At 40.5% G+C, this 27,851-nt stretch overlaps 22 pseudogenes; all 22 read right to left on the bottom strand.

Moving 5' to 3' along the window:
• Positions 1–32: 32 nt before the first annotated feature.
• On the bottom strand, positions 33–149 carry LOC122340045 (annotated as a pseudogene).
• Positions 150–422: 273 nt separating this feature from the next.
• LOC122340048 lies at positions 423–541 on the bottom strand (annotated as a pseudogene).
• Positions 542–1,203: 662 nt separating this feature from the next.
• On the bottom strand, positions 1,204–1,322 carry LOC122340005 (annotated as a pseudogene).
• Positions 1,323–1,989: 667 nt separating this feature from the next.
• LOC122340025 lies at positions 1,990–2,108 on the bottom strand (annotated as a pseudogene).
• A 273-nt stretch (positions 2,109–2,381) lies between these two features.
• On the bottom strand, positions 2,382–2,502 carry LOC122340041 (annotated as a pseudogene).
• A 1,069-nt stretch (positions 2,503–3,571) lies between these two features.
• LOC122340037 lies at positions 3,572–3,688 on the bottom strand (annotated as a pseudogene).
• A 272-nt stretch (positions 3,689–3,960) lies between these two features.
• On the bottom strand, positions 3,961–4,078 carry LOC122340020 (annotated as a pseudogene).
• A 272-nt stretch (positions 4,079–4,350) lies between these two features.
• LOC122340089 lies at positions 4,351–4,469 on the bottom strand (annotated as a pseudogene).
• Positions 4,470–4,745: 276 nt separating this feature from the next.
• Positions 4,746–4,866, bottom strand: LOC122339996 (annotated as a pseudogene).
• Positions 4,867–5,141: 275 nt separating this feature from the next.
• On the bottom strand, positions 5,142–5,262 carry LOC122340033 (annotated as a pseudogene).
• A 1,063-nt stretch (positions 5,263–6,325) lies between these two features.
• Positions 6,326–6,445, bottom strand: LOC122340050 (annotated as a pseudogene).
• Positions 6,446–7,904: 1,459 nt separating this feature from the next.
• Positions 7,905–8,028, bottom strand: LOC122340052 (annotated as a pseudogene).
• A 12,101-nt stretch (positions 8,029–20,129) lies between these two features.
• Positions 20,130–20,248, bottom strand: LOC122339995 (annotated as a pseudogene).
• A 1,819-nt stretch (positions 20,249–22,067) lies between these two features.
• On the bottom strand, positions 22,068–22,185 carry LOC122340038 (annotated as a pseudogene).
• A 273-nt stretch (positions 22,186–22,458) lies between these two features.
• LOC122340010 lies at positions 22,459–22,578 on the bottom strand (annotated as a pseudogene).
• A 273-nt stretch (positions 22,579–22,851) lies between these two features.
• On the bottom strand, positions 22,852–22,973 carry LOC122340035 (annotated as a pseudogene).
• Positions 22,974–23,238: 265 nt separating this feature from the next.
• LOC122339978 lies at positions 23,239–23,357 on the bottom strand (annotated as a pseudogene).
• A 273-nt stretch (positions 23,358–23,630) lies between these two features.
• LOC122340009 lies at positions 23,631–23,749 on the bottom strand (annotated as a pseudogene).
• A 1,063-nt stretch (positions 23,750–24,812) lies between these two features.
• LOC122340000 lies at positions 24,813–24,931 on the bottom strand (annotated as a pseudogene).
• A 1,445-nt stretch (positions 24,932–26,376) lies between these two features.
• On the bottom strand, positions 26,377–26,493 carry LOC122340054 (annotated as a pseudogene).
• Positions 26,494–26,770: 277 nt separating this feature from the next.
• LOC122340042 lies at positions 26,771–26,887 on the bottom strand (annotated as a pseudogene).
• A 666-nt stretch (positions 26,888–27,553) lies between these two features.
• Positions 27,554–27,673, bottom strand: LOC122340027 (annotated as a pseudogene).
• Between the last annotated feature and the right edge of the window lie 178 nt (positions 27,674–27,851).

The following is a 27,851-nucleotide window of genomic DNA, read 5'->3' as shown; positions in this document are numbered from 1 at the left end:
CAGTGTATTAGATAAGTAGTGAAAAAACTCAAAACTTACAGCACCTGGTATTCCTAGGCAGTCTCCCATCCAAGTACTAACTAGGCCCAACTCTGTAGCTTCTGAGATCAGACGAGATCAGGCGTGAACAGGGTGGTATGGCCGTGGCGAAAGCTGCTGCAAAAAGCCCCTATTTTAAGGTGAGGCACACTAAGTGCCATTATACTAGATAAGTAATGAATGAAATACAAAAAATACTTCAAATATGAGCTACATTAAAGATAAGAGCATTAGTTAAGTAGTTAAAAACAGTCAAACTCTGTTTAAAGAACAGCTACTTTAAAGGCAATTGAATTAAATAAGCAGTAAGGAAAGCAAAGAGCTGGTCAAACTTTGGCCACACTAAGGGCCAGTGTATTAGATAAGTAGTGAAAAAACTCAAAAACTTACAGCACCTGGTATTCCTAGGCAGTCTCCCATCCAAGTACTAACTAGGCCCAACTCTGTAGCTTCTGAGATCAGGCGAGATCAGGCGTGAACAGGGTGTAGTATGGCCGTAAGCAAAGCTGCTGCAAAAAGCCCCTATTTTAAGGTGAGGCACACTAAGTGCCATTATACTAGATAAGTAATGAATGAAATACAAAAAAATACTTCAAAATGAGCTACATTAAAGATAAGAGCATTAGTTAAGTAGTTAAAAACAGTCAAACTCTGTTTAAAGAACAGCTACTTTAAAGGCAATTGAATTAAATAAGCAGTAAGGGGAAAGCAAAGAGCTGGTCAAACTTTGGCCACACTAAGGGCCAGTGTATTAGATAAGTAGTGAAAAAACTCAAAAACTTACAGCACCTGGTATTCCTAGGCAGTCTCCCATCCAAGTACTAACTAGGCCCAACTCTGTAGCTTCTGAGATCAGGCGAGATCAGGCGTGAACAGGGTGGGATGGCCGTGGCGAAAGCTGCTGCAAAAGCCCCTATTTTAAGGTGAGGCACACTAGGGTGCCATTATACTAGATAAGTAATGAATGAAATACAAAAAATACTTCAAAATGAGCTACATTAAAGATAAGAGCATTAGTTAAGTAGTTAAAAACAGTCAAACTCTGTTTAAAGAACAGCTACTTTAAAGGCAATTGAATTAAATAAGCAGTAAGGAAAGCAAAAGCTGGTCAAACTTTGGCCACACTGAGGCCAGTGTATTAGATAAGTAGTGAAAAAACTCAAAAACTTACAGCACCTGGTATTCCTAGGCAGTCTCCCATCCAAGTACTAACTAGGCCCAACTCTGCTTAGCTTCTGAGATCAGGCGAGATCAGGCGTGAACAGGGTGGGATGGCCGTGCGAAAGCTGCTGCAAAAAGCCCTATTTTAAAGGTGAGGCACACTAAGTGCCATTATACTAGATAAGTAATGAATGAAATACAAAAAATACTTCAAAATGAGCTACATTAAAGATAAGAGCATTAGTTAAGTAGTTAAAAACAGTCAAACTCTGTTTAAAGAACAGCTACTTTAAAGGCAATTGAATTAAATAAGCAGTAAGGAAAGCAAGAGCTGGTCAAACTTTGGCCACACTAAGGGCCAGTGTATTAGATAAGTAGTGAAAAAACTCAAAAACTTACAGCACCTGGTATTCCTAGGCAGTCTCCCATCCAAGTACTAACTAGGCCCAACTCTGCAGCTTCTGAGATCAGAGCGAGATCAGGCGTGAACAGGGTGTGGGTATGGCCGTAAGCAAAAGCTGCTGCAAAAAAGCCCCTATTTTAAGGTGAGGGCACACTAGGGTGCCATTATACTAGATAAAGTAATGAATGAAATACAAAAAATACTTCAAAATGAGCTACATTAAAGATAAGAGCATTAGTTAAGTAGTTAAAAACAGTCAAACTCTGTTTAAAGAACAGCTACTTTAAAGGCAATTGAATTAAATAAGCAGTAAGGGAAAGCAAAGAGCTGGTCAAACTTTGGCCACACTAAGGGCCAGTGTATTAGATAAGTAGTGAAAAACTCAAAACTTACAGCACCTGGTATTCCTAGGCAGTCTCCCATCCAAGTACTAACTAGGCCCAACTCTGCTTAGCTTCTGAGATCAGGCGAGATCAGGCGTGAACAGGGTGGGATGGCCGTGGCGAAAGCTGCTGCAAAAGCCCCTATTTTAGGTGAGGCACACTAAGTGCCATTATACTAGATAAGTAATGAATGAAATACAAAAAATACTTCAAAATGAGCTACATTAAAGATAAGGCATTAGTTAAGTAGTTAAAAACAGTCAAACTCTGTTTAAAGAACAGCTACTTTAAAGGCAATTGAATTAAATAAACAGTAAAGGGAAAGCAAAGAGCTGGTCAAACTTTGGCCACACTAAGGGCCAGTGTATTAGATAAGAAGTAGTGAAAAAACTCAAAACTTACAGCACCTGGTATTCCTAGGCAGTCTCCCATCCAAGTACTAACTAGGCCCAACTCTGCTTAGCTTCTGAGATCAGAGGCGAGATCAGGCGTGAACAGGGTGGGATGGCCGTGGCGAAAGAAAGCTGCTGCAAAAGCCCCTATTTTAAGGTGGGGGCACACTAAGTGCCATTATACTAGATAAGTAATGAATGAAATACAAAAAAATACTTCAAAATGAGCTACATTAAAGATAAGAGCATTAGTTAAGTAGTTAAAAACAGTCAAACTCTGTTTAAAGAACAGCTACTTTAAAGGCAATTGAATTAAATAAGCAGTAAGGGAAAGCAAAGAGCTGGTCAAACTTTGGCCACACTAAGGAGCCAGTGTATTAGATAAGTAGTGAAAAAACTCAAAAACTTACAGCACCTGGTATTCCTAGGCAGTCTCCCATCCAAGTACTAACTAGGCCCAACTCTGCTCAGCTTCTGAGATCAGGCGAGATCAGAGGCGTGAACAGGGTGGTATGGCCGTGGCGAAAGCTGCTGCAAAAAGCCCCTATTTTAAGGTGAGGCACACTAAGTGCCATTATACTAGATAAGTAATGAATGAAATACAAAAAATGCTTCAAAATGAGCTACATTAAAGATAAGAGCATTAGTTAAGTAGTTAAAAACAGTCAAACTCTGTTTTAAAGAACAGCTACTTTAAAGGCAATTGAATTAAATAAGCAGTAAGGGAAAGCAAAGAGCTGGTCAAACTTTGCCACACTAAGGGCCAGTGTATTAGATAAGTAGTGAAAAAACTCAAAAAACTTACAGCACCTGGTATTCCTAGGCAGTCTCCCATCCAAGTACTAACTAGGCCCAACTCTGTAGCTTCTGAGATCAGACAAGATCAGGCGTGAACAGAAGTGGGATGGCCGTATAGCGAAAGCTGCTGCAAAAAGCCCTATTTTAAAGGTGAGGCACACTAAAGTGCCATTATACTAGATAAGTAATGAATGAAATACAAAAAAATACTTCAAAATGAGCTACATTAAAGATAAGAGCATTAGTTAAGTAGTTAAAACAGTCAAACTCTGTTTAAAGAACAGCTACTTTAAAGGCAATTGAATTAAATAAGCAGTAAGGGAAAGCAAAGAGCTGGTCAAACTTTGGCCACACTAAGGGCCAGTGTATTAGATAAGTAGTGAAAAAAACTCAAAAACTTACAGCACCTGGTATTCCTAGGCAGTCTCCCATCCAAGTACTAACTAGGCCCAACTCTGTAGCTTCTGAGATCAGGCGAGATCAGGCGTGAACAGGGTGGGATGGCCGTAAAGCGAAAGCTGCTGCAAAAGCCCTATTTTAAGGTGAGGCACACTAAGTGCCATTATACTAGATAAGTAATGAATGAAATACAAAAAATACTTCAAAATGAGCTACATTAAAGATAAGGCATTAGTTAAGTAGTTAAAAACAGTCAAACTCTGTTTAAAGAACAGCTACTTTAAAGGCAATTGAATTAAATAAGCAGTAAGGGAAAGCAAAGAGCTGGTCAAACTTTGGCCACACTAAGGGCCAGTGTATTAGATAAGTAGTGAAAAAACTCAAAAACTTACAGCACCTGGTATTCCTAGGCAGTCTCCCATCCAAGTACTAACTAGGCCCAACTCTGTAGCTTCTGAGATCAGACGAGATCAGGGCGTGAACAGGGTGGTATGGCCGTCAGCGAAAGCTGCTGCAAAAGCCCCTATTTTAAGGTGAGGCACACTAAGTGCCATTATACTAGATAAGTAATGAATGAAATACAAAAAATGCTTCAGAAATGAGCTACATTAAAGATAAGAGCATTAGTTAAGTAGTTAAAAACAGTCAAACTCTGTTTAAAGAACAGCTACTTTAAAGGCAATTGAATTAAATAAGCAGTAAGGAAAGCAAAGAGCTGGTCAAACTTTGGCCACACTAAGGGCCAGTGTATTAGATAAGTAGTGAAAAAACTCAAAACTTACAGCACCTGGTATTCCTAGGCAGTCTCCCATCCAAGTACTAACTGGGCCCAACTCTGCTTAGCTTCTGAGATCAGGCGAGATCAGGCGTGAACAGGGTGGTATGGCCGTAAGCGAAAGCTGCTGCAAAAAGCCCCTATTTTTAAGGTGAGGCACACTAAGTGCCATTATACTAGATAAGTAATGAATGAAATACAAAAAAATACTTCAAAAATGAGCTACATTAAAGATAAGAGCATTAGTTAAGTAGTTAAAAACAGTCAAACTCTGTTTAAAGAACAGCTACTTTAAAGGCAATTGAATTAAATAAGCAGTAAGGAAAGCAAAGAGCTGGTCAAACTTTGGCCACACTAAGGGCCAGTGTATTAGATAAGTAGTGAAAAAAACTCAAAACTTACACAGCACCTGGTATTCCTAGGCAGTCTCCCATCCAAGTACTAACTAGGCCCAACTCTGCATAGCTTCTGAGATCAGACGAGATCAGGCGTGAACAGGGTGGTATGGCCGTAAGCGAAAGCTGCTGCAAAAGCCCCTATTTTAGGTGAAGGCACACTAAGTGCCATTATACTAGATAAGTAATGAATGAAATACAAAAAAATACTTCAAAATGAGCTACATTAAAGATAAGAGCATTAGTTAAGTAGTTAAAAACAGTCAAACTCTGTTTAAAGAACAGCTACTTTAAAGGCAATTGAATTAAATAAGCAGTAAAGGAAAGCAAAGAGCTGGTCAAACTTTGGCCACACTAAAGGACCAGTGTATTAGATAAGTAGTGAAAAAACTCAAAAACTTACAGCACCTGGTATTCCTAGGCAGTCTCCCATCCAGAAGTACTAACTAGGCCCAACTCTGCTTAGCTTCTGAGATCAGGCGAGATCAGGCGTGAACAGGGTGGTATGGCCGTGCGAAAGCTGCTGCAAAAGCCCCTATTTTAAGGTGAGGCACACTAAGTGCCATTATACTAGATAAGTAATGAATGAAATACAAAAAAATACTTCAAAATGAGCTACATTAAAGATAAGAGCATTAGTTAAGTAGTTAAAAACAGTCAAACTCTGTTTAAAGAACAGCTACTTTAAAGGCAATTGAATTAAATAAGCAGTAAAGGAAAGCAAAGAGCTGGTCAAACTTTGGCCACACTAAGGGCCAGTGTATTAGATAAGTAGTGAAAAAACTCAAAAACTTACAGCACCTGGTATTCTAGGCAGTCTCCATCCAAGTACTAACTAGGCCCAACTCTGCTTAGCTTCTGAGATCAGGCGAGATCAGGCGTGAACAGGTGGTGGGATGGCCGTAAACAAGAAAGCTGCTGCAAAAAGCCCTATTTTAAGGTGAGGCACACTAAGTGCCATTATACTAGATAAGTAATAGATGAAATACAAAAAAATACTTCAAAATAGGCTACATTAAAGATAAGAGCATTAGTTAAGTAGTTAAAAACAGTCAAACTCTGTTTAAAGAACAGCTACTTTAAAGGCAATTGAATTAAATAAGCAGTAAAGGAAAGCAAAGAGAGCTAGTCAAACTTTGGCCACACTAAGAAGACCAGTGTATTAGATAAGTAGTGAAAAAACTCAAAAACTTACAGCACCTGGTATTCCTAGGCAGTCTCCCATCCAAGTACTAACTAGGCCCAGCTCTGCCCAGCTTCTGAGATCAGGCGAGATCAGGCGTGAACAGGGTGGGATGGCCGTGCGAAAGCTGCTGCAAAAAGCCCTATTTTTAAGGTGAGGCACACTAAGTGCCATTATACTAGATAAGTAATGAATGAAATACAAAAAAATGCTTCAAAATGAGCTACATTAAAGATAAGAGCATTAGTTAAGTAGTTAAAAAACAGTCAAACTCTGTTTAAAGAACAGCTACTTTAAAGGCAATTGAATTAAATAAGCAATGAGGAAAGCAAAGAGCTGGTCAAACTTTTGGCCACACTAAAGGCCAGTGTATTAGATAAGTAGTGAAAAACTCAAAAACTTACAGCACCTGGTATTCCTAGGCAGTCTCCCATCCAAGTACTAACTAGGCCCAACTCTGCTTAGCTTCTGAGATCAGGCGAGATCGAGGCGTGAACAGGGTGGTATGGCCGTGGCAGCTGCTGCAAAAAGCCCCTATTTTTAAAGGTGAGGCACACTAAGTGCCATTATACTAGATAAGTAATGAATGAAATAAAAAATACTTCAAAATGAGGCTACATTAAAGATAAGAGCATTAGTTAAGTAGTTAAAACAGTCAAACTCTGTTTAAAGAACAGCTACTTTAAAGGCAATTGAATTAAATAAGCAGTAAGGAAAGCAAAGGAGCTGGTCAAACTTTGGCCACACTAAGGGCCAGTGTATTAGATAAGTAGTGAAAAAACTCAAAACTTACAGCACACCTGGTATTCCTAGACGGTCTCCCCATCCAAGTACTAACTGGGCCCAACTCTGCTTAGCTTCTGGGATCAGGCGAGATCAGGCGTGAACAGGGGTGGGATGGCCGTGGCAAGCTGCTGCAAAAAGCCCTATTTTAAGGTGAGGCACACTAAGTGCCATTATACTAGATAAGTAATGAATGAAATACAAAAAATACTTCAAAATGAGCTACATTAAAGATAAGAGCATTAGTTAAGTAGTTAAAAACAGTCAAACTCTGTTTAAGAACAAAGCTACTTTAAAGGCAATTTAGATTAAATAAGCAGTAAGGGAAAGCAAAAAGAGCTGGTCAAACTTTGGCCACACTAAGAGACCAGTGTATTAGATAAGTAGTGAAAAAACTCAAAACTTGCAGCACCTGGTATTCCTAGGCAGTCTCCCATCCAGAAGTACTAACTAGGCCCAACTCTGCTTAGCTTCTGAGATCAGGCGAGATCAGGCGTGAACAGGGTGGGATGGCATGTGAAAAGCTGCTGCAAAAGCCTATTTTGGGTGAGGCACACTAAGTGCCATTATACTAGATAAGTAATGAATGAAATACAAAAAAATACTTCACAAAATGAGACTACATTAAAGATAAGAGCATTAGTTAAGTAGTTAAAAACAGTCAAACTCTGTTTAAAGAACAGCTACCTTTAAAAAAGGCAATTGAATTAAATAAACAGTAAGGAAGCAAAGAGCTGGTCAAACTTTGGCCACACTAAGGACCAGTGTATTAGATAAATAGTGAAAAAACTCCAAAACTTACACAGCACCTGGTATTCCTAGGCAGTCTCCCATCCAGAAATTGCTAACTAGGCCCAACTCTGCCAGCTTCTGAGATCAGGCGAGATCAGGCGTGAACAGAATTGGTATGGCGTGACAAAGCTGCTGCAAAAAACCCCTATTTTTAGGTGAGTTTACACTAAGTGCCATTATACTAGATAAGTAATGAATGAAATACAAAAAATACTTCAAAATGAGCTACATTAAAGATAAGAGCATTAGTTAAAGTAGTTAAAAACAGTCAAACTCTGTTTAAAGAACAGCTACTTTAAAGGCAATTGAATTAAAATAAGCAGTGAGGAAAGCAAAAGAGCTGAGTCAAACTTTGGCCACACTGAGGCCAGTGTATTAGATAAGTAGTGAAAAAAACTCAAAACTTACAGCACACACCTGGTATTTCCTAGGCAGTCTCCCATCCAAGTACTAACTGGGCCCAACTCTGCATAACTTCTGAGATCAGGCGAGATCAGGCGTGAACAGGGTGGTATGGCCGTCAGCGAAAAGCTGCTGCAAAAAGCCCCTATTTTTAAGGTGAGGCACACTAAGTGCCATTATACTAGATAAGTAATGAATGAAATACAAAAAATGCTTCAAAATGAGCTACATTAAGAGATAAGAGCATTAGTTAAGTAGTTAAAAACAGTCAAACTCTGTTTTAAAGAACAGCTACTTTAAGGCAATTGAATTAAATAAGCAGTAAGAGGAAAGCAAAGAGCTGGTCAAACTTTGGCCACACACAAGGGCCAGTGTATTAGATAAGTAGTGAAAAAACTCAAAAACACAGCACCTGGGTATTCCTAGGCAGTCTCCCCATCCAAGTACTAACTAGGCCCAACTCTGTAGCTACTGAGATCAGAGCGAGATCAGCGTGAACACAAGTGGTATGGCCGTAAGCGAAAGCTGCTGCAAAAAGCCCCTATTTTAAGGTGGGCACACTAAAGTGCCATTATACTAGATAGTAATGAATGAAATACAAAAATACTTCCAAAATGAGCTACATTAAAGATAGAGGCATTAGTTAAGTAGTTAAAACAGTCAAACTCTGTTTAAGAACAGCTACTTTGAGAGCAATTGAATTAAATAGCAGTAAGGGAAAGCAAGAGCTGAGAGGTCAAACTTTTGGCCACACTGAGAACCAGTGTGTGAATGAAGTAATTGAAAAAACTCAAAAACTTACAGCACCTGGTATTCTAGGCAGTCTCCCATCCAGCCTCAGCAGGCCCAATAGCCCAGCTACCGAGATCCCGGAAGCGAGATCAGGCGTGAAAAGGGTGGGATGACGTGGCTTAAAACTGCTGCAAGCCCTATTTTTAAAAGATTGAGGCACTAGGGTGCCATTATACTAGATAAGTAATGAGATGAAATATAAAAAAAATACTTCAAAATGAGAGCTACATTAAAGATGAGCATTAGTTAAGTGGTTAAAAACAGTCAGAAACTCTGTTTAAGAACAGCTACTTTAAGGCAATTGAATTAAAAAAAGCAGTAGGGAAAAGAAAAGAGCTGGTCAAACTTTGGCCACACAAGGGCCAGTGTATTAGATGAAAGTAGTGAAAAAGCTCAAAAACTTACAGCACCACCTGGTATTCCCTGAGCAGTCTCCCATCAAGAAGTACTAACTGAGCCCAACTCTGCTAACTACGAGATCCCAGAGCGAGATGGCGTGGTACAGAGGGTGTGGTATGGCCCGTGCAACTGCTGCAAGCCCTATTTTTAGGTGAGGCACACTAAGTGCCATTATACTAGATAAGTAATGAATGACATACAAAAAATACTTCAAGCCAAGGCTACATTAAAGATAGAGCATTAGTTAAGTAGTTTAACAGTCAAACTCTGTTTAAAGAAACAGCTACTAAAGACAATTGAATTAAATAAGCATTGAGAAAGCAAGAAACTGTGGTCAAACTTGGCCACCACTAGGGCCAGTGTGATAGATAAGTAGTGAAAAAACTCAAAACTTACAGCACCCTGGTGTTCCTGGGCAGTCTCCATCCAAGTGCTAACTAGGTAACTCTGCTTAGCTTCTGAGATCAGGCAGTCCAGCGGGCGTGAACAGGGTGGTATGGCCGTCAGCAAGCTGCTGCAAGCCCTATTTTTAGATTGAAGACACACTAAGTGCCATTATATAGATAAGTAATGAATGAAATACAAAATATACTTCAAAGAATGGAGCTACATTAAGAGATTAAGAGCATTAGTTAGAAGTGATTAAAAACAGTCAAACTTTGTTAAAAAAGAACAGCAGCTACTTTTAAAGGCAATTGAATTAAATAAGCAGTAAGGGAAAACAAGAAGCTACTGGTCAAACTTTATTACACTAAGGCCAGTGTATTAGATAAGTAGTGAAAAAACCTCAAAGCTTTTACAGCACCTGGTATTCCTAGGCAGTCTCCCATCCAAGTACTAACTAGGGCCCAACTCACTGTAGCTTCTGAGATCAGGCGAGGATCCAGATCGGGCGTGTTTCAGGGTGTTATGGCCGTGCGGCTACTGCAAAAAGCCCTATTTTAGGTGAGGCACACTAAGTTTTTCATTATACTAGATAAGTAATGGACAAATACAAAAAAATACTTCAAAATGAGCTACATTAAAGATAAGAATATTAGTTAAACAGTTAAAACAGTCAAACTCTGTTTAGAACAATACTTTAAGGTAGTGAATTAAATAAGCAGTAAGAGGAAAACAAGAGCTGGTCAAACTTGTACATAAGGGCCAGTGTATTTATTAGATAGAAGTAGTGAAAAACTCCAAAAACTTTTTTACAGCCACCTGAAAGAAGGTATTCCTAGGCGGTCTCCCATCAAAAAAGTACTAACTAGGCCCAACTCTGCTCCAACAGAGGATCGAGCAGAGATCCAGAGTGAACAGGGTGGGATGACGTAACTGGCAGCTGCTGCAAAAACCCCCTATTTTGGGTGAGGGCACACTAGAGTGCCATTATACTAGATAAGTAATGAATGAAATACAAAAAATACTTCAAATAGCTACATTAAAGATAAGAGCATTAGTTAAGTAGTTAAAACAGTCAAACTCTGTTTAAGAACAGCTACTTTAAGGCAATTGAATTAAATAACTGGTAAAGGGAAAACAAAAAGCTGGTCAAGCTTTAGCCACACTAAGAGGGCCAGTGTGTTAGATAAGTAGTGAAAAAACTCAAAAACTTACAGCACCTGGTATTCCCTAGGTAGTCTCCCATCCAAGTACTAACTTAATTAACTCTGTAACTTCTGGGATCAGGCACAGTGAACAGGGTGGGATGACCGTGCGAAAGCTGCTGCAAAAAGCCCCCTGATATTTTTGGGTGAAGGGCACACTAAGTGCCATTATACTAGATAGTAATGAATGAAATACAAAAAATACTTCAAAAATGAGCTACATTAAAGATAAGAGCATTGGATAAGTAGTTAAAAACAGTCAAACTCTGTTTAAAGAACAATACTTTAAAAACAATTGAATTAAATAAACAGTAGGGAAAACAAGAAACTGGTCAAACTTTTGGCCACACTAAGGACAGTGTGATAGATAGTGGTGAAAAAACTCAAAACACAGCACCCTGGTATTCTAGGCAGTCTCCATCCAGAGAGTACTAACTGGGCCCAACTCTGTAGCTTCTGAGATCAGGCAGTCAGGGGCGTGAGGTGGGATGACGCATTAGCGGCTGTACAAAAGCCCTATTTTTTAGGTGAGGAGCACACTAAGTGCCATTACTAGATAAGTAATGAATGAAATACAAAAATACTTCAAAATGAGAACTACATTAAAGATAAGAGAGCATTAGTTAAGTAGTTAAACAGTCAAACTCTGTTTAAGAACAGCTACTTTAAAGGCAATTGAATTAAAAAAACTGGTAAGGGAAAGAAAGGCTGGTCAAACTTTGTACACAAGGGCCAGTGTATTAGATAAGTAGTGAAAAACTCAAAAACACAGCACCTGGTATTCCTAGGCAGTCTCCCATCAGAAGTACTAACTTAGGCCCAACCTCTGCTTAGCTTCTGAGATCAGGCAGATCGGGCGTGAACAGGGGTGTGAGCATGGCGTGCTTGGCTTTACTGCAAAGCTATTTTAAGGTGAGGCACACTAAGTGCCGATATACTAGATAGTAATGAATGACATACAAAAAAATACTTCAAAATAGGCTACATTAAAGATAAGAGCATTAGTTAAGTAGTTAAAAACAGTCAAACTCTGTTTAAGAACAGCAGCTACTTTAAGGCGTTAAATAAACGTGAGAGCAAGAGAGCTGGTCAACTTGGCCACACTGAGCCAGTGTGATAGATAAGACAGTGAAAAAACTCAAAACTTACAGCACCTGGTATTCCTAGGCAGTCTCCATCAGGGTGCTAACTAGGCCCAACTCTGCTTAGCTGAGATCCAGGCCGAGATCAGGGCGTGAACAGGGTGGTATGTCCGTAAGCAAGCTGCTGCAAAAAGCCCTATTTTAGGGTGAGGGCACATAAGTGCCATTATACTAGATAAGTAATGAATGAAATACAAAAATACTTCAAATGAGCTGCATTGAATAGAGCATTAGTTAAGTGGTTAAAAACAGTCAAACAATTTTTAAAGAACAGCTACTTTAAAGGCAATTGAATTAAATAACGATGAGGAAAGCAAAACTGGTCAAACTTTGGCCACCATGAGGCCAGTGTATTAGATAAGTAGTGAAAAAACTCAAGCTGCAGCACCTGTTACTCTAGGCAGTCTCCATTCATGTATAACTATTTATCTGTAACTTCTGAAGATCAGGAGGCGAGTCAGCGTGAGAACAGGGTGGTGTAATGGATTAGCGGCTGCTACAAAAAGCCCCTATTTAGATTGTGAGGCATATAAGTGCCATTATATAGATAAGTAATGAATGAAATACAAAAAATACTTCAAAATGAGCTACATTAAAGATAAGAGCATTAGTTAAGTAGTTAAAAACAGTCAAACCCTGTTTGAAACAGCTAATTTAAAGGCATGAATTGAATTAAATGAAACGTGAGGGAAAAGCAGAGCTGTGGTCAAACTTTATTATAAGACCAGTGTGTTAGATAAGTAGTGAAAAACTCAAAACTTTTACAGCATATTCCTAGGCAGTCACCATCAAGTACTAACTGGGCCCAACTCTGTAACTTCTGAATCAGGCGAGATCCCGAGCGTGAACAGGGTGTGGTATGGCCAGTGGCCTAAACTGCTGCAAAAAGCCCATGTTTACAGGTGAGGCACACTAAGTGCTGATATGCTAGATAGTAATGAATGAAATAAAATACTTCAAAATGAGCTACATTAAAGATAAGAGCATTAGTTAAGTAGTTAAAAACAGGTCAAACTCTCTGTTTAAAGAACAGCTACTTTAAAGGCAATTGAATTAAATGGCAATGGGAAAGCAAAGAGCTGGTCAAACTTTGGCCACACTGGGGGCCAGTGTGATGGATAAGTAGTGGAAAAAACTCAAAAACTTACAGCACCTGGTATTCTAGGCAGTCTCCCATCAAGTACTAACTAAGGCCCAACTCTGTAGCTTCTGAGATCCAGGCAGGAGCAGGGGTGGTATGGCGTATGTTGTTGCAAAAACCCTATTTTAAGGTGAAACACACTAAGTGCCATTATACTAGATAGTAATGAATGAAATAAATATAAAATGAGCTACATTAAAGATAAGGCATTAGTTAAGTAGTTAAAACAGTCAAACTCTGTTTAAAGAACAGCTACTTTAAAGGCAATTGAATTAAATAAACGGTAAGGGAAAGCAAGAGAGCTGGTCAAACTTTACATCCACACTAAGGGCCAGTGTATTAGATAAGTACAGTGAAAAAACTCAGAAACTTACTGGCACCTGTTCCTAGGCAGTCTCCCATCCAAAAAAAGTTGCTAACTGAGCCCCAACTCTGTAACTTCTGAAGTCAGATGAATCGGCGAGGTGTGAACAGGGGTGAACTGGCGCGTAAACAAGCTAAGCCCCTGTTTAAGGTGAGGCACACTAAGTGCCATTATACTAGATAAGTAATGAATGAAATACAAAAAATATACTTCAAAATGAGCTACATTAGATAAGAGCATTAGTTAAGTAGTTAAAAACAGTCAAACTCTGTGTAAAGAACAGCTACTTTAAGGCAATTGAATTATAAATAGCAGTGAAAGGAAAGCAAAAACTGGTCAAACTTTGGCCACACTAAGAACCAGTGTATTAGATAAGTAGTGAAAAAACTCAAAAACCAGCACCTGGTATTCTAGGCAGTCTCCATCAAGTACCCCAACTAGGCCCAACTCTGTAACTTCTGAGATCAGGCGAGAACAGGGTGGTTTGGCCGTGCGGCTTTGTTGCAAAAGCTATTTTGGGTGAGGAGCACATAGTGCCATTATGCTAAATAAGTAATGAATGAAATACAAAAAATACTTCAAAATAATTCATTAAGAATAAGAGCATTAGTTAAGTAGTTAAAAACAGTCAAACTCTGTTTAAGAACAGCTACTTTAAAGGCAATTGAATTAAATAAGCAGTAAGGGAAAACAAGAGCTGGTCAAACTTTTGGCCACACTGAACCAGTGTATTAGATAAGTAGTAGCACTCAAAAAACTTACAGCACCTGTTGTTCTAGGCAGTCTCCCATCCAGAAGAAGAGTACTAACTAGGCCCAACTCTTAGTAGCTTCTGAAGATCAGGCAGGACAGGGTGGTATGTGCCCGTAGCGAAAGCTGTTGCAAAAAGCCCCTATTTGAGGTGAGGCACTAAGTGCCATTATACTAGATAGTAATGAATGAAATACAAATATAAAATGTGCTACATTGAATAAAACGGTTAAGTAGTTAAAGCGATTAAGCTCATTTAAATTAGCTACTTTTAAAGGCAATTGAATTAATAAGCAGTAAGGGGAAAGCAAGAAGCTGAGCTTTGGCCACACTAAAGGGCCAGTGTATTAGATGAAGTAATTGAAAAAACTCAAAAACTTACAGCACCTGGTGATTCTAGGCAGTCTCCCCGTAAGTATAACTGGGCCCAACTCTGCTTAGCTTCTGAGGTCAGGCGAGATCAGTGTGAACAGGTGTGGTATGGCGTAAGCAAAAGCTGCTGCAAAAGCCCTATTTTGAATTGAGGCACACTAGTGCCATTATACTATGAATAAGTAATGAATGAAATACAAAAATACTTCAAAATGAGCCGGTAAAGATAAGAGCATTGATTAGTAGTTAAAAACAGTCAAACTCTGTTTAAAGAACAACTACTTTAAAGGCAATTGAATTAAATAAGCAGTGAGAAAGGGAGAAAACGAAGCTGGTCAAACTTTGGCCACACTAAGGGCCAGTGTGTTAGATAAGTAGTGAAAAAACTCCAAAAAGCATACAGCACCTGGTATTCCTAGGCAGTCTCCCATCCAAGTACTAACTAGGCCCAGCTCTGTAGCTTCTGAGATCAGGCGAGATCAGGGCGTGAACAGGGTGGTATGGCGTGGCAGCTGCTGCAAAAGCCCTATTTTTAAGGTGAGGCACACTAAGTGCCATTATACTAGATAAGTAATGAATGAAATACAAAAAAATACTTCAAAATGAGCTACATTAAAGATAAGAGCATTAGTTAAGTAGTTAAAAACAGTCAAACTCTGTTTAAAGAACAGCTACTTTAAAGGCAATTGAATTAAATAAGCAGTAAGGAAAGCAAAGAGCTGGTCAAACTTTGGCCACACTAAGGGCCAGTGTATTAGATAAGTAGTGAAAAAACTCAAAACTTACAGCACCTGGTATTCCTAGGCAGTCTCCCATCCAGAAGTACTAACTAGGCCCAACTCTGTAGCTTCTGAGATCAGAGCGAGATCAGGCGTGAACAGGGTGGTATGGCCGTGTGGCTGCTGCAAAAGCCCCTATTTTAGGTGAGGCACACTAAGTGCCATTATACTAGATAAGTAATGAATGAAATACAAAAAAATACTTCAAAATGAGCTACATTAAAGATAAGAGCATTAGTTAAGTAGTTAAAAACAGTCAAACTCTGTTTAAAGAACAGCTACTTTAAAGGCAATTGAATTAAATAAGCAGTAAGGAAAGCAAAGAGCTGGTCAAACTTTGGCCACACTAAGAGACCAGTGTATTAGATAAGTAGTGAAAAAACTCAAAAACTTACAGCACCTGGTATTCCTAGGCAGTCTCCCATCCAAGTACTAACTAGGCCCAACTCTGCTTAGCTTCTGAGATCAGACGAGATCAGGCGTCAAGTCAAGTCAAGTCAAGTCAAGTGGTTTTTATTGTCATTTCAACTACATATAGCTGTGCAGTACATAGTGAAATGAGACAACGTTTCTCAGGACCTGGTGCTACATGGAGTCACACATACAACACAATACAAAGAACTCACATATTGAGCTAAGACAGTGTCTTAACCACATAAAGTGCAAAGTGTGCGGACTAGTGCAAACAGCAAGGGAGTAGAGTGCAAACCCAGTGTGCAAACTAGTGCAAACAGTGCAAAGACATAATTAGTGCAAGGCAAAGACATACTTAGTGCAAGAACACAAAAACAAACAGCAATAAATATGAGGTTCACAACAATAAATATGGCGTGCAAGAATGTTTATGGGACAGGAAGGCCATTCAGGTGTGGTTATTGAGAGTCTGATGGCCTGTGGAAAAAACTATTCAGCAGTCTGGTTGTGAGGGCCCGACTGCTCGGTACCTTTTTCCAGATGGAAGGAGGGTGAATAATGTGTGTGAGGGTGTGTGGGGTCCTGTACTATATTGTGGGCTTTGCGGATGCAGCGTGTGGTGTAGATGTCCATGATAGAGGGCAGAGAGACGCCAATGATCTTTTAGGCTGTCCTCACTATCCTTTGGAGGGTCTTGCGAGCCCGTCTGGTGCAATTTCAAACCAGGCAGTGATGCAGCTGGACAGGGCGCTCTCAATAGTCCCCTATAGAACATAGTCAGGATGGGTGGAGGAGATGAGCTTTCCTTAGCCTCCTCAAGAAGTAGAGCGCTGCTGGGCTTTCTTGGTGATGGAGCTGGTGTTGAGTGACCAGGTGAAGTTATCCGCCAGATGGACACCAAGGAATTTGGTGCTCTTGACGGTCTCCACCTTGGACCCGTCGATGGACAGCGGAGAATGGTCACTCTTTGCTCGCTTGAAGTCAACAATCATCTCCTTTGTCTTGTCGGCGTTCAGAGATGGGTTGTTGGCTCTACACCAAGTTGTGAGCTGCTGCACATCATCTCTGTATGCTGACTCGTCGTTCTTGCTGATGAGACCCACCACTGTCGTGTCATCAGCGAACTTGATGATGTGATTGGAGCTGTGCATCGCTGCACAGTCGTGAGTCAGCAAGGTGAACAGCAGTGGACTGAGCACACAGCCCTGAGGAGCTCCAGTGTTCAGTGTGGTGGTGCTGGAGATGCTGTTCCCGATCCGGACTGACTGAGGTCTGCCTGTCAGAAAGTCCAGGATCAGTTGCAGAGAGAGGTGTTCAGGCCCAGCAGGCTTAGTTTCTCTATCAGTTGCTGAGGATGATGGTGTTGAATGCTGAGCTGAAGTCAATGAACAGCATTGGACGTAGTTTCCCTTTGAGTCCAGATGTGAGAGGCGAGATGGAGGTTGTGGTGATAGCATCGTCCGTGGCCGGTTTGGGCGATGCGCAAACTGTAATGGGTCAAGTGAAGGTGGTAGTTGTGACTTGATGTGCCTCATGACAAGCCTCTCGAAGCATTTCATCACAATAGGTGTGAGTCTGGCGGGGCGATAGTCATTGAGGCCGCGAAACCACAGACTTCTTAGGCACCGGGACAATTGTTGTTGTTTTGAGGCACGTTGGAATAACAGAGCTGCTCAGAGAGATATTGAAGATATCAGTGAAGACATCCGCTAGCTGCTCTGCACACTCCTTGAGTACTCTGCCTGGAATGTTGTCGGTCAGCAGACTTCCGTGGAGTTAACTCTATAAAGTGTTTTCCTCCGTCAGCTGTGGTGAAGCAGAGTGCCGGAGTGCGTTGAGTGCGAGGTGGACTTCCTCACCGTTGTTTTGTTCTGTGCCTCAAAACGTGCGTAGAAAGTCATTCAGCGCATCTGGTAGGGAGCGTCACCATCACAGACAGGTGGAGTTGTCTTGTAGTTGGTGACGCTTGAATGCCCTGCCATATGCGCCGTGAGTCACTGCTGTTCTGGAAGTGGCCGTGGATTCTTTTAGCATAAGCGCGCTTTGCTTCTCTGATAGCTCGGGACAGTTTAGCCCTCGCTGTTTTTAGGGCAGCCCGGTCCTTTGCTCTGAAGGCGAAGTCTCGCTCATTCAGGAGACACATGCGTTAAGCGTTCATCCACGGCTTCGGTTAGAGCGTGTGGTGATGGTCTTGGAGGCGGTCACATCATCAATGCACTTCGATGTAGCCAGTCACTGATGATGTGTACTCCTCCAAGTCAATGGAATCGCCGTTGGTTGCAGCTTCCCTAAATATTACCCAGTCAGTACACTCAAAACAGTCCTGAAGAGCAGAGATGGATCCTGCTGGCCAGATTTTAATCTGTTTCAGAACCGGTTTAGGCGTCTGATGAGTGGTCTGTATGCTGGAATCAACATAACAGAGATGTGGTCTGAGTAGCCGAGGTGGGGCGGGGCTCCGCGCGCGATCACAGCGCCCGGGAATGTTTGTGTAAACAAGATCCAGCGTGTTCGCTCCTCTCGTAACAAAGTCCACATGCTGATAGAATTTAGGGAGCACTGTTTTGAGATTTGCGTGATTGAAATCTCCGGCGATGATAAACAGTCCATCGGGGTGAGCGTTCTGCAGCTCGCTAATAGCTTTGTACAGCTCGCTCAGAGCCTCCTTACGCATTAGCGCTGGGTGGAATGTAAACTCAATGGTGTAAGCGGTGGTGAATTCCGGGGTAGATAAAAGGTCTGCATTTGACAACAATGAACTCCACTAGCGATGAGCAATAGTTCGATATAAGCACAGAGTCCTTGCACCATTCCGTGTTGATATAAGCGCTGCGCCACCACATGAGTCTTTCCACACAGTGCGGCATTCCTGTCGGCACGCGAAATGCGATTAGCCGGTTAGCTGAATGGCGGTGTCGGAACTCTGTCGCTGAGCCACGTTTCCGTAAAGACAAAGGCGCAGCAATCCCTATACTCCGCGCCGTGTTGCTCGGTGAAGTCGAATGTAGTCCATCTTATTATCGAGTGAACAGGCGTTGGACAGAAAGATGGAGAAGTGCTGGCGGCTAGGGTTAGCGGTTAACCTAGCACGGACACCCGCCCGTTTACCGCGCTTCCGTTTCCTCGAACACCGCTTGCGGCGTCCTCTTCCCCGGACTTCGGCATCAGGAGACACCGATGACTGAGGGCCTGGTCCGCGCAGCAAGCCGAGGTCCCGGAGTCCGCGTGCAACGTCGTCGCTCAGATTAGTTGTTGCGTGGTTTCTGAGTAGTTTCAGTATCTGGTGGTCGTATGCGCGGACACAACTGTCGTTAGTATCCATGCCCTCGAAATTTTGGCGAAGCATACAAAATAACGCCTTGAACAAACAAAAAACACCATTTTGGTTCCGGAGTGGCCGCTGCGTGAACAGGGTGGTATGGCCGTAAGCAAATGCTGCTGCAAAAAGCCCCCTATTTTAAGGTGAGGCACACTAAGTGCCATTATACTAGATAAGTAATGAATGAAATACAAAAAAATACTTCAAAATGAGCTACATTAAAGATAAGAGCATTAGTTAAGTAGTTAAAAACAGTCAAACTCTGTTTAAAGAACAGCTACTTTAAAGGCAATTGAATTAAATAAGCAGTAAGGAAAGCAAAGAGCTGGTCAAACTTTGGCCACACTAAGGGCCAGTGTATTAGATAAGTAGTGAAAAAACTCAAAACTTACAGCACCTGGTATTCCTAGGCAGTCTCCCATCCAAGTACTAACTAGGCCCAACTCTGTAGCTTCTGAGATTAGACAAGATCAGGCGTGAACAGGGTGGTATGGCCGTGCGAAAGCTGCTGCAAAAAGCCCCTATTTTAAGGTGAGGCACACTAAGTGCCATTATACTAGATAAGTAATGAATGAAATACAAAAAAATACTTCAAAATGAGCTACATTAAAGATAAGAGCATTAGTTAAGTAGTTAAAAACAGTCAAACTCTGTTTAAAGAACAGCTACTTTAAAGGCAATTGAATTAAATAAGCAGTAAGGGAAAGCAAAGAGCTGGTCAAACTTTGGCCACACTAAGGGCCAGTGTATTAGATAAGTAGTGAAAAAACTCAAAACTTACAGCACCTGGTATTCCTAGGCAGTCTCCCATCCAAGTACTAACTAGGCCCAACTCTGTAGCTTCTGAGATCAGGCGAGATCAGGCGTGAACAGGGTGGGATGGCCGTGGCGAAAGCTGCTGCAAAAAGCCCCTATTTTAAGGTGAGGCACACTAAGTGCCATTATACTAGATAAGTAATGAATGAAATACAAAAAAATACTTCAAAATGAGCTACATTAAAGATAAGAGCATTAGTTAAGTAGTTAAAAACAGTCAAACTCTGTTTAAAGAACAGCTACTTTAAAGGCAATTGAATTAAATAAGCAGTAAGGAAAGCAAAGAGCTGGTCAAACTTTGGCCACACTAAGGGCCAGTGTATTAGATAAGTAGTGAAAAAACTCAAAACTTACAGCACCTGGTATTCCTAGGCAGTCTCCCATCCAAGTACTAACTAGGCCCAACTCTGCTTAGCTTCTGAGATCAGGCGAGATCAGGCGTGAACAGGGTGGGATGGCCGTGTGCGAAAGCTGCTGCAAAAAGCCCCTATTTTAAGGTGAGGCACACTAAGTGCCATTATACTAGATAAGTAATGAATGAAATACAAAAAATACTTCAAAATGAGCTACATTAAAGATAAGAGCATTAGTTAAGTAGTTAAAAACAGTCAAACTCTGTTTAAAGAACAGCTACTTTAAAGGCAATTGAATTAAATAAGCAGTAAGGGAAAGCAAAGAGCTGGTCAAACTTTGGCCACACTAAGGGCCAGTGTATTAGATAAGTAGTGAAAAAACTCAAAAAACTTACAGCACCTGGTATTCCTAGGCAGTCTCCATCCAAGTACTAACTAGGCCCAACTCTGTAGCTTCTGAGATCAGGCGAGATCAGGCGTGAACAGGGTGGGATGGCCGTGGCAGCTGCTGCAAAAGCCCTATTTTAAGGTGAGGCACACTAAGTGCCATTATACTAGATAAGTAATGAATGAAATACAAAAAAATACTTCAAAATGAGCTACATTAAAGATAAGAGCATTAGTTAAGTAGTTAAAAACAGTCAAACTCTGTTTAAAGAACAGCTACTTTAAAGGCAATTGAATTAAATAAGCAGTAAGGAAAGCAAAGAGCTGGTCAAACTTTGGCCACACTAAGGGCCAGTGTATTAGATAAGTAGTGAAAAAACTCAAAACTTACAGCACCTGGTATTCCTAGGCAGTCTCCCATCAAGTACTAACTAGGCCCAACTCTGCTAGCTTCTGAGATCAGGCGAGATCAGGCGTGAACAGGGTGGGATGGCGTGTGAAGCTGCTGCAAAAGCCCCTATTTTAAGGTGAGGCACACTAAGTGCCATTATACTAGATAAGTAATGAATGAAATACAAAAAATACTTCAAAATGAGCTACATTAAAGATAAGAGCATTAGTTAAGTAGTTAAAAACAGTCAAACTCTGTTTAAAGAACAGCTACTTTAAAGGCAATTGAATTAAATAAGCAGTAAGGAAAGCAAAGAGCTGGTCAAACTTTGGCCACACTAAGGGCCAGTGTATTAGATAAGTAGTGAAAAAACTCAAAAACTTACAGCACCTGGTATTCCTAGGCAGTCTCCCATCCAAGTACTAACTAGGCCCAACTCTGTAGCTTCTGAGATCAGAGCGAGATCAGGCGTGAACAGGGTGGGATGGCCGTGTGAAAGCTGCTGCAAAAGCCCCTATTTTGGGTGAGGCACACTAAGTGCCATTATACTAGATAAGTAATGAATGAAATACAAAAAAATACTTCAAAATGAGCTACATTAAAGATAAGAGCATTAGTTAAGTAGTTAAAAACAGTCAAACTCTGTTTAAAGAACAGCTACTTTAAAGGCAATTGAATTAAATAAGCAGTAAGGAAAGCAAAGAGCTGGTCAAACTTTGGCCACACTAAGGGCCAGTGTATTAGATAAGTAGTGAAAAAACTCAAAACTTACAGCACCTGGTATTCCTAGGCAGTCTCCCATCAGAAGTACTAACTAGGCCCAACTCTGTAGCTTCTGAGATCAGGCGAGATCAGGCGTGAACAGGGTGGTATGGCCGTGGCGAAAGCTGCTGCAAAAGCCCTATTTTAAGGTGAGGCACACTAAGTGCCATTATACTAGATAAGTAATGAATGAAATACAAAAAAATACTTCAAAATGAGCTACATTAAAGATAAGAGCATTAGTTAAGTAGTTAAAAACAGTCAAACTCTGTTTAAAGAACAGCTACTTTAAAGGCAATTGAATTAAATAAGCAGTAAGGAAAGCAAAGAGCTGGTCAAACTTTGGCCACACTAAGGGCCAGTGTATTAGATAAGTAGTGAAAAAACTCAAAAACTTACAGCACCTGGTATTCCTAGGCAGTCTCCCATCCAAGTACTAACTAGGCCCAACTCTGCTAGCTTCTGAGATCAGGCGAGATCAGGCGTGAACAGGGTGGTATGGCCGTGCGAAAGAGGTTGCAAAAAGCCCCTATTTTAAGGTGAGGCACACTAAGTGCCATTATACTAGATAAGTAATGAATGAAATACAAAAAATACTTCAAAATGAGCTACATTAAAGATAAGAGCATTAGTTAAGTAGTTAAAAACAGTCAAACTCTGTTTAAAGAACAGCTACTTTAAAGGCAATTGAATTAAATAAGCAGTAAGGTTAAAGCAAAGAGCTGGTCAAACTTTGGCCACACTAAGGGCCAGTGTATTAGATAAGTAGTGAAAAAACTCAAAAACTTACAGCACCTGGTATTCCTAGGCAGTCTCCCATCCAAGTACTAACTAGGCCCAACTCTGCTTAGCTTCTGAGATCAGAGCGAGATCAGGCGTGAACAGGGTGGGATGGCCGTGTGAAAGCTGCTGCAAAAAGCCCCTATTTTAAGGTGAGGCACACTAAGTGCCATTATACTAGATAAGTAATGAATGAAATACAAAAAAATGCTTCAAAATGAGCTACATTAAAGATAAGAGCATTAGTTAAGTAGTTAAAAACAGTCAAACTCTGTTTAAAGAACAGCTACTTTAAAGGCAATTGAATTAAATAAGCAGTAAGGGAAAGCAAAGAGCTGGTCAAACTTTGGCCACACTAAGAGCCAGTGTATTAGATAAGTAGTGAAAAAACTCAAAAACTTACAGCACCTGGTATTCCTAGGCAGTCTCCCATCCAAGTACTAACTAGGCCCAACTCTGCTTAGCTTCTGAGATCAGGCGAGATCAGGCGTGAACAGGGTGGTATGGCGTGCGAAAGCTGCAAAAAGCCCCTATTTTAAGGTGAGGCACACTAAGTGCCATTATACTAGATAAGTAATGAATGAAATACAAAAAATACTTCAAAATGAGCTACATTAAAGATAAGAGCATTAGTTAAGTAGTTAAAAACAGTCAAACTCTGTTTAAAGAACAGCTACTTTAAAGGCAATTGAATTAAATAAGCAGTAAGAGAAAGCAAAGAGCTGGTCAAACTTTGGCCACACTAAGGGCCAGTGTATTAGATAAGTAGTGAAAAAACTCAAAAACTTACAGCACCTGGTATTCCTAGGCAGTCTCCCATCCAAGTACTAACTAGGCCCAACTCTGCTTAGCTTCTGAGATCAGGCGAGATCAGGCGTGAACAGGGTGGTATGGCCGTGTGAAAGCTGCTGCAAAAAGCCCCTATTTTAAGGTGAGGCACACTAAATTGCCATTATACTAGATAAGTAATGAATGAAATACAAAAAATGCTTCAAAATGAGCTACATTAAAGATAAGAGCATTAGTTAAGTAGTTAAAAACAGTCAAACTCTGTTTAAGCAACAGCTACTTTAAAAACAATTGAATTAAATAAGCAGTAAGGGAAAGCAAAGAGCTGGTCAAACTTTGGCCACACTAAGAGCCAGTGTATTAGATAAGTAGTGAAAAAACTCAAAAACTTACAGCACCTGGTATTCCTAGGCAGTCTCCCATCCAAGTACTAACTAGGCCCAACTCTGCTTAGCTTCTGAGATCAGGCGAGATCAGGCGTGAACAGGGTGGGATGGCCGTGTGGCTGCTGCTGCAAAAAGCCCCTATTTTAAGGTGAGGCACACTAAGGTGCCATTATACTAGATAAGTAATGAATGAAATACAAAAAAATACTTCAAAATGAGCTACATTAAAGATAAGAGCATTAGTTAAGTAGTTAAAAACAGTCAAACTCTGTTTAAAGAACAGCTACTTTAAAGGCAATTGAATTAAATAAGCAGTAAGGGAAAGCAAAGAGCTGGTCAAACTTTGGCCACACTAAGGGCCAGTGTATTAGATAAGTAGTGAAAAAACTCAAAAACTTACAGCACCTGGTATTCCTAGGCAGTCTCCCATCCAGAAGTACTAACTAGGCCCAACTCTGTTAGCTTCTGAGATCAGGCGAGATCAGGCGTGAACAGGGTGGTATGGCCGTGGCGAAAGCTGCTGCAAAAGCCCCTATTTTAAGGTGAGGCACACTAAATTGCCATTATACTAGATAAGTAATGAATGAAATACAAAAAATACTTCAAAATGAGCTACATTAAAGATAAGGCATTAGTTAAGTAGTTAAAAACAGTCAAACTCTGTTTAAAGAACAGCTACTTTAAAGGCAATTGAATTAAATAAGCAGTAAGGGAAAGCAAAGAGCTGGTCAAACTTTGGCCACACTAAGGGCCAGTGTATTAGATAAAGTAGTGAAAAAAACTCAAAACTTACAGCACCTGGTATTCCTAGGCAGTCTCCCATCCAGAAGTACTAACTAGGCCCAACTCTGCTTAGCTTCTGAGATCAGGCGAGATCAGGCGTGAACAGGGTGTGGTATGGCACGTGGCGAAAGCTGCTGCAAAAAGCCCTATTTTAAGGTGAGGCACACTAAGTGCCATTATACTAGATAAGTAATGAATGAAATACAAAAAATACTTCAAAATGAGCTACATTAAAGATAAGAGCATTAGTTAAGTAGTTAAAAACAGTCAAACTCTGTTTAAAGAACAGCTACTTTAAAGGCAATTGAATTAAATAAGCAGTAAGGAAAACAAAGAGACTGGTCAAACTTTGGCCACACTAAGGGCCAGTGTATTAGATAAGTAGTGAAAAAACTCAAAAACTTACAGCACCTGGTATTCCTAGGCAGTCTCCCATCCAAGTACTAACTAGGCCCAACTCTGCTTAGCTTCTGAGATCAGGCGAGATCAGGCGTGAACAGGGTGGGATGGCCGTGTGAAAGCTGCTGCAAAAAGCCCTATTTTAAGGTGAGGCACACTAAGTGCCATTATACTAGATAAGTAATGAATGAAATACAAAAAAATACTTCAAAATGAGCTACATTAAAGATAAGAGCATTAGTTAAGTAGTTAAAAACAGTCAAACTCTGTTTAAAGAACAGCTACTTTAAAGGCAATTGAATTAAATAAGCAGTAAGGGAAAGCAAAGAGCTGGTCAAACTTTGGCCACACTAAGAGGCCAGTGTATTAGATAAGTAGTGAAAAACTCAAAACTTACAGCACCTGGTATTCCTAGGCAGTCTCCCATCCAAGTACTAACTAGGCCCAGCTCTGTTAGCTTCTGAGATCAGGCGAGATCAGGCGTGAACAGGGTGGGATGGCGTGTGAAAGCTGCTGCAAAAGCCCCTATTTTAAAGGTGAGGCACACTAAGTGCCATTATACTAGATAAGTAATGAATGAAATACAAAAAATACTTCAAAATGAGCTACATTAAAGATAAGAGCATTAGTTAAGTAGTTAAAAACAGTCAAACTCTGTTTAAAGAACAGCTACTTTAAAGGCAATTGAATTAAATAAGCAGTAAGGGAAAGCAAAGAGCTGGTCAAACTTTGGCCACACTAAGGGCCAGTGTATTAGATAAGTAGTGAAAAAACTCAAAAACTTACAGCACCTGGTATTCCTAGGCAGTCTCCCATCCAGAAGTACTAACTAGGCCCAACTCTGTAGCTTCTGAGATCAGAGCGAGATCAGGCGTGAACAGGGTGGTATGGCCGTGGCGAAAGCTGCTGCAAAAAGCCCCTATTTTTAAGGTGAGGCACACTAAGTGCCATTATACTAGATAAGTAATGAATGAAATACAAAAAAATACTTCAAAATGAGCTACATTAAAGATAAGAGCATTAGTTAAGTAGTTAAAAACAGTCAAACTCTGTTTAAAGAACAGCTACTTTAAAGGCAATTGAATTAAATAAGCAGTAAGGAAAGCAAAGAGCTGGTCAAACTTTGGCCACACTAAGGGCCAGTGTATTAGATAAGTAGTGAAAAAACTCAAAAACTTACAGCACCTGGTATTCTAGGCAGTCTCCCATCCAAGTACTAACTAGGCCCAACTCTGCTTAGCTTCTGAGATCAGGCGAGATCAGGCGTGAACAGGTGTGGGATGGCACGTGGCGAAAGCTGCAAAAAGCCCCTATTTTAAGGTGAGGCACACTAAGTGCCATTATACTAGATAAGTAATGAATGAAATACAAAAAAATACTTCAAAATGAGCTACATTAAAGATAAGAGCATTAGTTAAGTAGTTAAAAACAGTCAAACTCTGTTTAAAGAACAGCTACTTTAAAAGCAATTGAATTAAATAAGCAGTAAGGGAAAGCAAAGAGCTGGTCAAACTTTGGCCACACTAAGAGCCAGTGTATTAGATAAGTAGTGAAAAAACTCAAAAACTTACAGCACCTGGTATTCCTAGGCAGTCTCCCATCCAAGTACTAACTAGGCCCAACTCTGTAGCTTCTGAGATCAGGCGAGATCAGGCGTGAACAGGGTGGTATGGCCGTGGCCAGCTGCTGCAAAAAGCCCCTATTTTAAGGTGAGGCACACTAAAGTGCCATTATACTAGATAAGTAATGAATGAAATACAAAAAAATACTTCAAAATGAGCTACATTAAAGATAAGAGCATTAGTTAAGTAGTTAAAAACAGTCAAACTCTGTTTAAAGAACAGCTACTTTAAAGGCAATTGAATTAAATAAGCAGTAAGGGAAAGCAAAAAGAGCTGGTCAAACTTTGGCCACACTAAGAGGGCCAGTGTATTAGATAAGTAGTGAAAAAACTCAAAAACTTACAGCACCTGGTATTCCTAGGCAGTCTCCCATCCAAGTACTAACTAGGCCCAACTCTGTAGCTTCTGAGATCAGACGAGATCAGGCGTGAACAGGGTGGGATGGCCGTGCGAAAGCTGCTGCAAAAAGCCCTATTTTAAGGTGAGGCACACTAAGTGCCATTATACTAGATAAGTAATGAATGAAATACAAAAAAATACTTCAAAATGAGCTACATTAAAGATAAGAGCATTAGTTAAGTAGTTAAAAACAGTCAAACTCTGTTTAAAGAACAGCTACTTTAAAGGCAATTGAATTAAATAAGCAGTAAGGAAAGCAAAGAGCTGGTCAAACTTTGGCCACACTAAGGACCAGTGTATTAGATAAAGTAGTGAAAAAACTCAAAACTTACAGCACCTGGTATTCCTAGGCAGTCTCCCATCCAAGTACTAACTAGGCCCAACTGCTGCCCAGCTTCTGAGATCAGAGCGAGATCAGGCGTGAACAGGAGTGGTATGGCCGTGTGCGAAAGCTGCTGCAAAAAGCCCCTATTTTAAGGTGAGAGCACACTAGAGTGCCATTATACTAGATAAGTAATGAATGAAATACAAAAAATACTTCAAAATGAGCTACATTAAAGATAAGAGCATTAGTTAAGTAGTTAAAAACAGTCAAACTCTGTTTAAAGAACAGCTACTTTAAAGGCAATTGAATTAAATAAGCAGTAAGGAAAACAAAGAGCTGGTCAAACTTTGGCCACACTAAGGGCCAGTGTATTAGATAAGTAGTGAAAAACTCAAAACTTACAGCACCTGGTATTCCTAGGCAGTCTCCCATCCAAGTACTAACTAGGCCCAACTCTGCTTAGCTTCTGAGATCAGGCCGAGATCAGGCGTGAACAGGGTGGTGTGGCCGTGGCGTGTAAAGCTGCTGCAAAAAGCCCCTATTTTGGGTGAGGCACACTAAGTGCCATTATACTAGATAAGTAATGAATGAAATACAAAAAATACTTCAAAATGAGCTACATTAAAGATAAGAGCATTAGTTAAGTAGTTAAAAACAGTCAAACTCTGTTTAAAGAACAGCTACTTTAAAAGG

The sequence above is a fragment of the Puntigrus tetrazona genome, unplaced genomic scaffold, assembly GCF_018831695.1.
Source record: "Puntigrus tetrazona isolate hp1 unplaced genomic scaffold, ASM1883169v1 S000000999, whole genome shotgun sequence".
Classification (NCBI taxonomy): Eukaryota; Metazoa; Chordata; class Actinopteri; order Cypriniformes; family Cyprinidae; genus Puntigrus; species Puntigrus tetrazona.
Note: the sequence above shows the minus strand (reverse complement) of the source record. Positions and strands in the feature narration are given on the sequence as shown.